A 14,233-nucleotide genomic window follows, 5' to 3' on the forward strand; every position below is an offset into this window, starting at 1 on the left:
ATTACATTTGCTCTTGTCCCTGTCCGTGAAAGAGTGATCTAAATGCCTAGTGATTAATCAGCTCCCTGTGGCCTGGAGCAGCTGTGTCCAGGACATCTCCCCTTGGAGTTGGTTAGGAGCATAATTTACCTCTAGAGATGGCATATGTCTCAATTTATTTTACAATTTACCCCAGTCATATTTTAAGCTTTCAAATGCAGGTGACATTTTGGTAAAGTATTAAGAGAACCAGACTTGTGGTCAAAGATCAAGGTTCTAGGTCTCTCACACCCCACTGGTGACCATTCCAATCTTTGGAAAATCACTTCTTAGCCCTACATTATACTCTAGGGCACAATTTAATACTCTTGTCCTTAATGACCTTGTTGTGTTGTCAGGAGGAAAAAAAAAAAAAAAAATATATATATATATATATATATATATATAGTCCCTAAAAAATTATATATAATTAACAGCTTATTAGCTTAATTGATGTTTCCTTCTTCTTTTCAGACTTAACTCATTGGAATTAATAATTAATCAAAGTGTGTATACATTTATACATATATAAATAGAGAGAGAGAGAACTCTACTTTGAAACAGTTAAAAGGTTCCATGTTTCTAATAAATAAAATTTATTATTATTATCATCTAAGTTTGGGCTACAGTATTCATAGCATTTGCTCATGAGCATAATTATAGTTTTTGTTTTCCTATGTGTGGACTTAATACTACTGGGGGTTCTCATTCCCTTTGTTGGAAGAACACTTGATCTATGATCTCCTGAGGAAATTAAAACATTTCAAAATTTGTCTTAGTAATTTCAAATTTAACTGAGATAATGAAAATCTCCATTAACAATATGAAAATATATTCCTGACATTGACAAAATTTAACTTGCTAACACTTTGTGATGAACATCAACCAAGCTTCTTTCAGTTAAAGGTATCAAAGTTGCTTGCTATGTTGTTACCAATGTAACCATGAGACATGTTCTGAGATTTAATAATTCTTTTAAAATATTATAGTTTACTAGGGGCCAGTGCACAAAATTTGTGCATGGAGGGGGGATTCTCTCAGCCCAGCCTGTACCCTCTCCAACCCTGGACCCCTCAGGGGATGTCCAACTGCGGTTTAGGCCTGATCCTGGGGATCGGGCCTAAACCAGCAGTTGGACATCCCTCTCACAATCCAGGACTGCTGGCTCCTAACTGTTCACCTGCCTACCAGGCTGATCACCTTTAACTGCCCCCCTGCCAGCCTGGTCACCCCTACCTGCCCCCCTATCCTGTCACCCCTTACTGTCCCCCCTGCTGGCCTGGTCACCCCTAACTGCCCCATCTGCCAGTCTGGTCACCCCTTATTGCCCCCCTGCTGGCCTGGTCACCCCATGCAGCCTGCTGTTCAGTCGTTTGGTCATCCCTCACTAACCCCCCTGCCGGCCTGGTCGCCCCACACAGCCTGCTGTTCGGTCACTACTGTTACTGTGATAGCGTCCTGGACAATTTGCAAATTCCTCTATTATTAGTATAGATATGCATATCATTTCTTATAAGAGAAATTCCAAAAGATCTACTATTACTTTGCAAAAGAAAAATCCAAGAAACTGCTGTAAATAATTTCGCTAATGTAGCCTGCCTGTCTGCCTGAAGAACTTGTAAAATTTCTTGCAGGGCAAGTCTATTGGTGATGAATTCTCTCAGATTTTGTTTATATGAGTATGTGTCTTTTTTCTCCTTCACATCTAAAGGATAAATTTTTCAGGTATACAAGGCTGTTGTTTTTCTCTGTTATTTTACTATGTAAATAGCTCACTTCAATCTCTTATTATTTGCATGGTTTCTGAAGATAAATCCTTTAGTAATTCCTATCCTTTTTCCTCTGTGGGTAAGGTTTTTTTTTCTCTTCTGCCTTCCTTCCAAAAAATTTGTTTTTGTCTTTGGTTTTTGAAAACTGAATGTGATATCTCTAGGTGTTTTACATTTTTGTATTTATCCTGTTAATTTTTCTTCAAACTTTCTGGATCTGTGGTTTGGTATCACTCATTAATTTTAAATTGTTCTTGGCAATCACTGCATCAAATATTTCTTTTGGTTTGTTCTCTCCTCTCATCTGCCAAACTAATTCTACACCTTATCAAATTATCTCTGAGTTCTTTGATGTCTTGTTCTATTTATTTCACTATTGTTTCTTTGTATTTCATTTAAGGAAGTTTCTGTTAATGTGTCCTCAAGTTGACTGATTCTGTGTTGAGTGTACTAAGGAGCTCTTTGAACAAAAATTTCATTTCCATTGCACTGTTGTTGATGTTTAGCTTTTACTTTTATTTATTCCCCTGAGTTTCCATTTATCTGCTTCAATTATCCATCTGATTTTACATGTTTTATACTTTTTCCTTTAGAATCCTTAACATGTTGATCACAGTTACTTAAATTTCTGTCTTGTAAGTCACCTCTGTATCGTATCTGATTTGGGCTCTGATGACTGCTTTGTCTCTTCAGACTGTTATCTTCTTGTTTTTTGGCATGCCTTTTAAGTTTTTGTTGGGAGCTGGATGTGTTGTACTGGAAATAAGTTATGCAAATAGTTCTTTAGTGTGAAGATTTATGATAATCTTTCACGGATCTGGGCTGTTGTTAATGTTTGCTGTAACTACAGGTGCAAAAGGCTTCAATTTCCTTGAATGCCTTTGTTTTTATCTCTTCTCAACTTTGGGCTTCCCTAAATAGTCCTGCTCAGAGAGTTTGTATCTGGCTGTCCTTTCTGCTATATACTGTTATTATACTGAGCCCTGTTGGTGTGGTGATAAATTGTGGTCAGTGCGGAGAGGAGGCCTTCTATAATCTTCTGATTAAATCTCATCTATGGATCCTGTGTCTTAGGGGTACTGTGCCTCCACAATTGTATCTGTAGTGGTATATTTTTCCCCTCTTTTTCCCCTACTCTCTGAATTGGCATTAGCCTTCCCAATCTATTTCCTTGAGACACTACCCCTCTTGAGCATGTTTTTCTCCCCTTTATGTGAAACAGGAAAGCTAGAGCAGGAAGGAGTGGAAAGAATGTACTATCCCTAGGTTGAATAAATCTCTGGTAAATAATCCCCCTCCCCCTAAAAAATAGGCTTTTGTTATGGAGTATATTTTGGATATATTTTATAATGATTACTTTTCCCTTCCTCCTGATAGAGTTACGCGGATTCTTTATTGGATTTTTACTATAAAAGCCCATGACAGTATAGGGGACCCCACTAAGATGTAGCACCCAGGAGTTGAGCCTCCCGCAATTCATCAAAATTACCATTTAAAGGATCCAACCAGCTTATGGTTCCCGCTGCTTTCTTTGGCGCCATCTAAGCAGATGGAGCCAAAAAAAGTAATTGATTTTCATTTTAGTCAGTTTTTCCTTGTAATGATGAAGATGATAACTTCTAAGCTCTTTACATTTTGGAGATAAAACTAGAAGTTCGAGGACTATTTTTATTTAAATGTCTTGGCCAATAAAATTCAGAGTGAGATAGGTAACTTGTTCTCTCAAATGTCTTATATCAGTAGCTCCAAAAGGTCAGTAAATGCTATCTTACTGCTCCTATATTCACTCTGAGGAATAGAATTAAAGAAAAACACCCTCCCGCACAACAGGGAATATCTTGAAACAGAGAAAGCTTAAATCACTTTCCAATGGTGATAGGAAAGCATCACAGCAAAAGTAGGTACAGAACATATATAGGCCACTGTTTTAGTTTCTGGACCCAATTTTGCATGCTCTCGCTCTCTTTTTATTTACTCTTTTTTGTTGTTGGTTTTTTGTTAATCTTTACCTAAGGATATTTTTCCATTGATTTTTAGGGGGCGTGGAAGAGAGAGGGGTAAGACAGAGAGAAACATTGATGTGAGAGAAACACATCGATTGGTTGCCTCCTGTCCAAGCCCCAATGAGGGCCTGGGCTGGGGAGGAGCCTGAAACCAAGGTACGTGCCCCTGACTGGAACTGAACCCGGAACCCTTTGGTCCGCAGGCCGAGGCTCTACCCACTGAGCAAAACTGAAGTATGGTAGCAATCATCTCAGGTAGAAACTGTAGTTTAACTCTAACCCTGTTGTTTGGCTTAACAATAGAAAAGTTACTTTGATTTTCTGAATTGTATAAATCATCCCATTCGATTGAATGACTATCCCATTGATTATTATCTTACTGGTTTTAGAAAGCACATTCCTTTGTACCTGGGAACCAGGACAGCACAATTATCCCAAGACCCGAGGGTTCCAGATAATGCGTTCCAGTTGACTCAGTGGTCCTAAGACCAGGACAGTGCAATTACTCTAAATTGCCTCGACGGCTCTCGATAATGAATTCCTGCCAACTCAGTGGTCTCGAGACCCGAGGGCTCTAAATAATGAATTCCTGACAACTCAGTGGCCTGAGGGCTCTAGATAATGTGTTTCTGTCAACTCAGTGATCCGGAGACCCCAAACTGTAATCAACATGCTTAATTCTGCTTCTGTAAACTGCTTTTTTTTTCGAACCAGGTTCCTCATTCCAAACCCTGGGATGTAATCAATACCTTTGTGATTTTTGCCTATATAACCCTGGAACTGTGCCCATTTTGTTACTATGAGATTTGGGAAATGACCCCTCATAGTCCCGGATTGCAATAAATGTGACTCTTTAATTCGACTTCTTGAGGTGTCCTTCTGTGTTTCGTGGGGTATGTTACAACAAAACCAGCTAGGGCTCTTTTTATTTACTCTTAATGCAAGCAACATATGGTTCTACATATCACTATGGAAATGAGAGATGGCAGCTTTGGGCTAAGAGATCCTTCAGCAGCTGTGGTAATTCTGACACATCATCTTTGCGCATACTTTAATCCCAAATGATCCAACGCTGCTCCAATATTCCAGAAAAGCACAGCAGTGAAGTGTCAAGCAAGACCTTTATATCCTGAGGATTTGATCAACATGGTTGTGTGAGTAGCAAGCTCTACATCTTAAAATATGTATGCTCTGCGTCCTGCAGATTCTCCGATACCTGGCATGAGTGCTTATGTACCATTTTAGGGAACTCAGAGTGAAAAGTGGGACAAGAGCCAAGCAGCTTGTCTAAAGGGCGGGGCAGGGAGTCAGGAATGCTGCCTGCCACAGAGTCAGAGGCCGGTTAGCACAGTGCCACGGAGAAGAGACACGCCAGGGTGCTTGCAGCTCCAGGTCACACCTGGTTTTCCAAATCACACAAAGCTCTCCGGTTCGGGAGGCTCAGCCCGCTGGTCCCAAGAGTGAGATAAGAAAGAGTGGTTTTGATCTCAAAACTGACCCAGCAGTGCGTGAGAGTGCTGGCAGCACAGCCTGGAGCCTGCGGCAGAAGAGCAGCTTCCTCGACAAGGTTCACATCCAAGCTGATGTGCAGATGTCTCCCGTCTCGTCTCAGCAGCGACCTGCCTGGTGCAGTGTCAGCTAAGAGAAAGGCACGTGGATTTCTGTATTTTCCATTGTTCTCTTTGATGACCATATAACTGAAGGCAACTGTTACTTTATACTAATTCTATTAAACAATGAGTCAAGAATATTGTGAGTTGTATTAAAAATCCATTCCCAAGTGGCGGAAGAGGTGAAGCAGGAGTGTGCCACGTGACATCTGTGAGCAAAGAATGACTGTCTAGGGCAGTGATGGCGAACCTATGACACGCGTGTCAGAGGTGACATGCAAACTCATTTTTTTGGTTGATTTTTCTTTGTTAAATGACATTTAAATGTATAAAATTAATACCAAAAATATAAGTCTTTGTTTTACTGTGGTTGCAAATATCAAAAAATTTCTATATGTGACACGGCACCAGAGTTAAGTTAGGGTTTTTCAAAATGTTGATACGCCAAGCTCAAAAGGTTCGCCATCTCTGGTCTAGGGAGAGAAGGCATTGAGTCATACATTTTACAAAATAAGTTTTACAAAAAAGTTACTCTCAAGGAAGACTCAATATTAAATAAAGAGGAAATATATATGCGCAGAAAATAACTCACTGGAAAAAGTAATATAAACTGAAAATCATAAAGTACATTTATATTGGATTTGAGAGCAGTCTATAATATGGTGACTAAAATAAAAATATAGGAAAATGCTGGGGCTAAATAATTTACAGGATAAAAGAAATATATATTTTGAAGATAAAAACTTATGACCATGATTTCCTTGTGTTTCCCCCCCCTCCCAAGTTCTCTGTGAAAGATGAATCTGAAGGATACATTGCTCTTACAAAAACAATGATTGAATTGCTACTGTGGAAAGGCACTGAGGAAAAGTTGTATGAGTTAGTATGGAATATCCTCTCTGCCATAAAAATGATTTTGTCCAGTTGGGATGTTATGGCTACCCCAAATCTGCACATCAGTTCAGGATTCAAATCTACTGCCAAATGGGCAGTATTTGTGGTGTGTGCTGATTTCCGTGGGCTGAAGTACTCCCACCATGGCTACAGTTAAAATGCTAGTGTGAAACTAATGAAAATCCCTGAAACTTTATGATCAATGATTGCAAATCTATACAGGGTTGCTGCAACACGCCACTGGCTTAGATGTTGCTTTTAGCTCTTGCAGCCAAGAAATGCATTTTGGAGAAACTGGAAATTAGGCTAAGCGTTAAAGGATAGGTGCTATAAAACTAGGTTTGGGGATGTGAGGGGGTTAATCCAGATAGGAAATTGCCCAGACCAGAATTGGAAATGCCAATGAATGAATAGAACAGAACAAGTGGTCTGAAAAGGGGATCTGATGTAGGGGTATAGAGCAGGAAAGATAAGATGCTACCAGAATTCATGTGCCTTAAATGATGAAAGAAAAGAGTAGTGTTTTTGCTACATGTAATGGGAAACTATATAAGGTTTTGTCAGGTCTAAAACAAGATCACAAGGTAGTGGTGCATTGTGAAGACTAAGCAGGAAGACAGTGAATTGAAAGAGTTAGACTCAAAGCATGGAGAAGTTTCCACCCTATCACAATTCAGGTTCCCCAGGAAGAATACTTTGAGACAGAGATTTGCATACAAGCCAGTTATTGGGGGAAAGTTCTCAGAATCAATACTTATTGAGAGAGTGAAAGAAATAGGCTTGGACAGGGAGAGCAGTTGAACTGCAAACAAAGCCCTCATTTGATCCTGTGGGGAATCCAGCTGGGATGAGCTGGAGTTCAGAGATATCTCAGAGTGGGCTGAGGGTTGTGGGTCTTTTTATTATGATGGCAACAGGTTATTAGATGTGAGCCGCCCCCAGAAGGGAGTGCTGCTTTAGAAGCATTTTTCTTCCCCCAAGGAAGACAGGTGCTAGAGAGATGTGTAGGTAACCAACCCTCCAGACAGCTGTGAGAACGAATGCTGTAGTCCTGGGAGGGGGATCTGGGTCACACATCACAGCCCCACACATCTAGTTTAAGGTGGAAATAGAATTGGAAAAGGAAGCTGGGAGATGCATTCAAACAGAGAAATCCTATTGCAAAATTACTTTTCACTTACAAGTTCTGCTTGATTTAAAGTAACACTACAGTCTCTTATTGCTTGCTTACTTTGTTATTCTGCTTTTATTTCCTAAAAATGTTTATTTTTAAACATCATGTTCTTTATCTGATATGTTAAATAGCTAAAGTGTTTAGGGTATAAATCCATTGACTGTTGTTTCCCCAGAACCTCCCCAATGATGGCTGCTCTCACTGTGTATTTGGCGATATGTGATGATGAGGCCATGTTTATTTGATCACAATTAGGGAGAATTCCAGCGGCCATAACTAAATACCTCTCTCCAGAGAGGATTCACACTTTCTCCCATGGCGGCCAGGTGCCCTCCCAACCCGAGGTCCCTTCAGACCTCCCTAGTTCAGTGCAGGCATCCTAGGTCAGCTACCCTCACTCAGAGCTTCCTGTTCATGGCAGCACCGCCTTCCTGACTTGTTCAGTGGTCATTGATCTTTCCCCTCTCTGGTTTCAGTGTCTTGTGTTTTTGTTTTGTTGGAGATGGGGTTTCCCTCGTTTTCCGGGAATTCACTGATGCCCTGAGAATGAGTTTTGTGGAGGATGTACCTGCTTTGTAGTGGGAGAGTAGGGACATTGAAATATTTAGTCCATCATTCTCCTGGAGCCTAGTATGAGGAACATGGAGGCATGGAACAGGAATTTCAAATTTCTGGATTAGAAAACTGGGATAATGATGAAGAGAAATATGAAAGTCAGGAGAGAAAGTCGTATCTTTTTAATGGTTTGGGAGGAAGGTAGTGTGTTCCAATATATTGCACTATATTCTATGCATGATATATAAAAGTTTAAATACTTGAGTGTATTTAATATTTAACCCAATATTAAATTTTTATGCAAAAACATTTCAAATATAAGCTAGCACAGCTGTTAGTGCTATTTGGTAATCTAAAATAGTGCAAATATGTATAATTTTATATTTTTCTTATTATTTTGCATAAGATAGCATTATATTTAGTATGGGATCCAAAATAAATTTGTGATATTTCAAGGAGTTGGATGTTAAAAGTGTTATCAGCTGTGAATGAAAGTGGCCTACAGTAATCAACATTAACTATTTACACGAAGAAACACTATAGCCATATCATTTCCAAACGAGGCATATATCAAAAATATTTTGAATTTTATACAAGGATACCCCAAATTAACCTGTCCATGTTTTTTCTAGGAGAAAACTAAAATTTTAGGAAGCAACAAAAACTATGTCCCACACACATGCTTAGCTAGGTAAAGAGAAAGTGATAAGAATTTCTAATCTGAATTGTGCCCTCGTTCGCATGATAGTCTCTGGCAAATTTTCTATCCTCTGAGATTTAGTTTGGCTGTGTCTCCTATGTCGAGCTATAAGATGGAGTTGCTAATTTCTGATTGCATACAATTCCTGAACATTTTAAGGTTAAAATTAGATAAAGTGCTAAGTAGTTCTTGAAAACTGAAGTGCTCTACAAAAACAGTTCCATGTAAAATCAGAACTTTACAAGAGCAATGCATGTAGAATCAGAACGTGTTCGCATATGTTCTCTCACTTGACCCTCACTTCCAAACCATATTTGCTGAAATGATCTTTGTACCTACAATGTTTCTCAGATATGAACATAGAAATCTTACTCCAACTTCAAGACCTCCCTCAATCACCACCACTTAACCCAAACCCTTTCCTAACCCTAATCCTATATAATAAAAGGGTACTATGCAAATTGACCCCAACAGCAGAACAACCAGGAAAGACCAGTTGCTATGACACTCACTGACCACCAGGGGGAAGATGCTCAATGTAGGAGCTGCCCCCTGGTGGTCAGTGCACTCCCACAGGTGGTGTTATGCTCAGCCACAAGCCGGGCTGACAGCTGCGAGTGCAGTAGCAATGGCAGGAGCCTCTCCCTCCTCCTTGGCAGCGCTAAGGATGTCAGACTGCGGCAGCACTAAGGTTGTCCTTTGAGGGCTCCTGGGCTGCCAGAGGGATGTGTGACTGCCATCTTAGGCCCGATCCCCCAGGGAGTGGGCCTCAGCCACAGGTGGATCCCCTGAAGGGTCCCGGACTGCGAGAGGGCACAGGCTAGGCTGAGGAGCCCCCTGAGTGCACAAATTTTTGTGCACTGGGCCTCTAGTAATTACATATATTTGCTTCATCTATTTAAAACATTTCTATGCTAATCTGCACCTTTTTTATGATACTGTTTAGCAACTAGTTTTGATGTTTAGTGGTCACTTCCCATTTCCAGGCTGCAAGCTCCTGGAGAGAAAGAATTTCCTCTTTCTGAAGCTTCTGTTATACTGATACTGTTGTAGTTAAGTAGTTATTAATAATGGGAAAGAAGCAAAGGGAAAGCCAGACATTATGTGTATGTTCCCTGCAAAACATTGGGGGAAGGAGACTGGACAAAGGGAAGATAGACACATACTCAGTAAACAGAGGTTACATAGGAAAGGTGCTTACTGTCAGTCACACCTGGGGACAGAGAAGTTGGCCAGAATGGGTGTGGCCACTGAAAGGGTGAGAAGATTTGGGATACACAACCTCCTAAACAAAGGGGTTCACTCTCCTGTGCTCCTGGCTTTCTTGGGACTCGTATGACTCTGGGCTTGTGGGGCTCTTTTGCCCCTGCTTCCCTGCATTCACCCACATGGCCCACAGCCATGTGGACCCCACACACAATGGACTAATGGACTGCAGCTAGCCTGATGAGGACCTAGACCCTGCTCCAACATGGAAAGAAAACTCTGGATACTGGCTTTGTTTTTGGCTTCACTGAAACCCCAGCTACACTTCTTCTATGACTGGGCTAAGGAAAATGGGACTTTGGAAACCCAGGGATGTAATTCCATGGAAATAAAGCTTTCTAACATATTTCATGCTCCTGTAACAGCCTATGGAGATGCTTATACCAGTGGTAACCCAAGAACACTACTCTCACTAGCAACAGAGACAGCTGAGGCATGGTTTTCTCTGATAAGAGCACCCTGCCTTGTTCTTTGCAGAGTGGGAAACAATAGCTATTTTTTCAACTGAATTCTATAAAACACTTTTTTAAATATTTTTATTGATTTCAGAGAGAAAGGGAGAGGGAAAGAGAGATAGAAACTTCAAGGATGAGAGGGAATAATTCATTGATCAGCTGCCTCCTGCACCCCCCCCCACTAGGGATCGAGCCCACAACCCAGGCATGTGCCCGTGACTGGAATTGAACCTGGGACCCTTTAGTCCGAGGGTTGATGCTCTATCCACTGAGCCAAACCAGCAAGGGCTAAAACAATTATTAATATTAATGACCTTTCTCTGGGATATTTTTAGAACAGCAACTTTTGACTATACATAAAAATGTAGGCTAAATAGTAAAATGAAGGTTAGTAAGGTTCTATGTCTGATTTATCACTATTGTGAAATAATTTCAATTAATTTGATTACATCCATTTTCCCTGACATGTTGTTATAGTTTTTATGACCCTGTTAATGAAGTTTTATCTCTGTAAGGTGATAAAAAATATACCCTGTGATCTCAGGGTATATTTTATTAATATTACTCTTTAAAGAAGATCTAAATTAAATCGATTCATTGACATCAGTAGTATATTTTGCTCAATTTCTATTATTAGTTCCTTCAGGGTTATTCTCCTTTTAAAAAAAAGTGGTTAAATTCTCTTTTTTTCCTGGAATGGTTCTGACAGTCCTTGGTGCCACTAGTAGGTACTTTGTTGTCTAGTCTCAAGGAATGTTAATTTGCTCAGCATCCAGACTGGTTACCTGAGGACAACCAGCTCTTTGATGTGTCTTTTCAAATAGAAAACTTGGAAGAAAATGAAATAGATTACAATTTTAGTTGCTAATTAGCTGTTCACGATAATAGAGTTAAATCATTTCTTTGGTGGCTAGACCTCTTTCTTCTACTAATGAACGAGAGCTCTTGACCTGTGTTTAATGTAACTGATTTGTACAAGCGGTGACTTGGTGGCACAATGTATCACATAAAAATTTCTTATGAAACGGATATATCTGTGATCCAGCAACCCTGTAGTATATGAAAAGTTTCGTTAACCTCCTTGCTATATTAGTAATGCTTGGAAGAAATCCAATATGAAAAACAATTTTTTCCTTAAAATTGTATATAGAGGTGGAATCAGCTGGTAAAGGAAAAAAAAAGTTGATTATCTTATTCTATGAGTCCTTCTATGCTAGTAGAAGTAGAAGTTATGTTACAATAGGAAGAGGTATGTGAAAACACCCATGTTACAGAGCATAGTGACACCCTCTACTGTCAGGTAAGGCAATTTGAAATTAGTGTCATTTATTCAACAAACATATTTTGAGTACCCAGCATGCTCCAGGTCCACAGGTTTGCTGGGGATGCGGCATTGGACAGAACAGCTATGGCTCCTGCCTTCTGGGAGCTTGCCCTCAGAAAGTAGTGGGGCATTTGTTTACAGAGGCAAATGTTTAATTTTGAAATTTAAGAGAAACTATTACATTGTTTTTATCCCTTATGCCAGCGTATAAGTTTCATGAGGGCAGAGATATTTATTTTTATTCACTGACTTATCCCAAGTACCTAGAATCTATATTAGATTCTCAATAAATATTTGTTGAATAACTTAAATTTCTCTAAATTACAAGACCATGTATTCTAGCTGCCACTGGGTGGGGATGGGGGAGGGGGAGGTTGGGACAATGTTGTCACATTGACAGTAGAAGGTCAGACTTTCCTGACTCCTACCCTTACCTGTATAAGCCATATCCTCCTAATTGCTTCAAAATTTCACTCATTTTTAAGAAATTCCTCAGAGTGTGTCCCAATATGAATACATCTCACATCTGACAGATTCTCCCTTTAGGGCCCAAGCCTGCTCGCTGACATCCTCTGCCAGGGAAGGGGCTGGAGGCTTCTCGCATCGACATTACTGCTGGGCAATCCGTCTCCACCAGAACCATGATGTGGTCCATGCCAAGTGCACTGTCTCTTAATGTTTCTGAAATGCATATTTATGTCCTCCACTTAGAGTCCCCTTTTACCACAAAATCCCCAAAGCAGAGCTGCTCATGCTCAGGGTCTCAGACTTGCTTTTGGGAAGAAGATCTTCAGGTTCCCTGAGCAGTGCTCTACATAGAGCGCTAAATGGCTAAGTAAGGTGAGGGCACACGGTGGACCTGGCTGCCATCTCCCGTTCCTCTTTCCTTGTGTGGACTGACCCTCAGACACGGTGGAGGCAGCGGCCACGCCTGGCCCTGCAGAATTAACTTGAGAGCAGCAGGCTCAGAGAGTAAATGACAAAACTGGAAGGTAACGGGAGGCAATACTGCTAGCATCATGTGCGCAGCAATTTCTAATCTAATTGCCATCTTTAAATCTGACCATCTCTAGAAAAGTTATTTTACCTGATTTCAGAAAACGAAGTGCATTGCCCTTAAGTAAGCAAACCACTTGGGTAGGTAGAGAGAATGTAAACATAAATACAAATTCAAGGTTTCTGGCTGCATGTTATTTTATTTAAAGTCAGGTGGAATGAAATTGATAAAAGAGTTTACATGGCACTGTTGACTATTTGTGCCTGGCACTGTTGACTAAAAAAGTAGAAGATAAAGGTTTGTTAAATTGGGAATTGTTTTTTTTTCTTTTTGTGTGTGTGTGTGTGTGGTGGGGGGGTGGGGGACATGAAAACTCCCAAATTGCAGGCAGATATTAGTGCAGTGTATAGCTATATATGTAGTATGATTTTTTATTTTTTAAATATATTTTATTGATTTTTTTTACAGAGAGGAAGGGAGAGGAATAGAGAGTTAGAAACATCGATGAGAGAGAAAAACATCGATCAGCTGCCTCCTGCACAACCCCTATTGGGGATGTGCCCACAAGCAAGGTACATGCCCTTAACCAGAATCGAACCTGGGACCCTTCAGTCCACAGGCCGATGCTCTATGCATTGAGCCAAACTGGTTAGAGCTGATTTTTTATTTTTTAAGATCCTCTGAACCCCACAATACTTCCTTGTCCTGTGTGCTTATACATGAAATCGGATTAGGAGAAATACATTTTCCAATTTCAGTTAGTTCAGTGCAGCTTGCCAGAAGGGAATGAATGAGCACATTAAACTTTTCCATAAAGGAGGTTATCATGGGGTTGGGCCCGGAGAGGTTTGAGCCATTGCCAGCCTGCTGGTTTTCCGGAGAAGTGAAGGAGAGGAGAAGAGGGAGGTCAAGTTAGCTTGAAGGCAAGCTGTGCTTACCACATAAGTTTAGTAAAAATCAAATCAATGAGAATTATATCTGAACCATACCAATACCGAATTAAGAATTTGTATAATGACATGGAAATCCCATTGAACTGAGAATTAAAAATCCAGGTGTTCATTAGATTTTGATCTTTATTGGCTGAGTGGTCCCGGGCAAGTCATTGAAATTCACTGGGCTTTTCCATTCGCTGTAATGAGGAGTTTGCATGGGAGGACCTCCTGGTCCAGTACTAAAATCTTGTGATTCCAATGGCTGAGTTGTGTGGCTAGACCTGGAGAAAGAGCAGTGTGGGAACAGCCTGTAGGCTTTGTGGGAAAGGTAAGTGCTATAGGTTGTGTCCCCTCCCCCCCCCCAACATTCTTGTATTAGGACCTAATTCCCCATGTGTTGGTATTTGGAGGTGAGACTTTTGGAAGGATTAAGTCTTGAGGGTAGAGCCTTATCCAGAGATCCCAGCTTGTTCTCTTTCCCTTCTACCATGTGAGGACACAGTGAAAAGACAGCTGCCTCTGAGGCATTAAAA

This window comes from Myotis yumanensis, unplaced genomic scaffold, assembly GCF_028538775.1.
Source record: "Myotis yumanensis isolate MYYU_CA2020_CCGP unplaced genomic scaffold, mMyoYum1.0.hap1 SCAF_6, whole genome shotgun sequence".
Classification (NCBI taxonomy): domain Eukaryota; kingdom Metazoa; phylum Chordata; class Mammalia; order Chiroptera; family Vespertilionidae; genus Myotis; species Myotis yumanensis.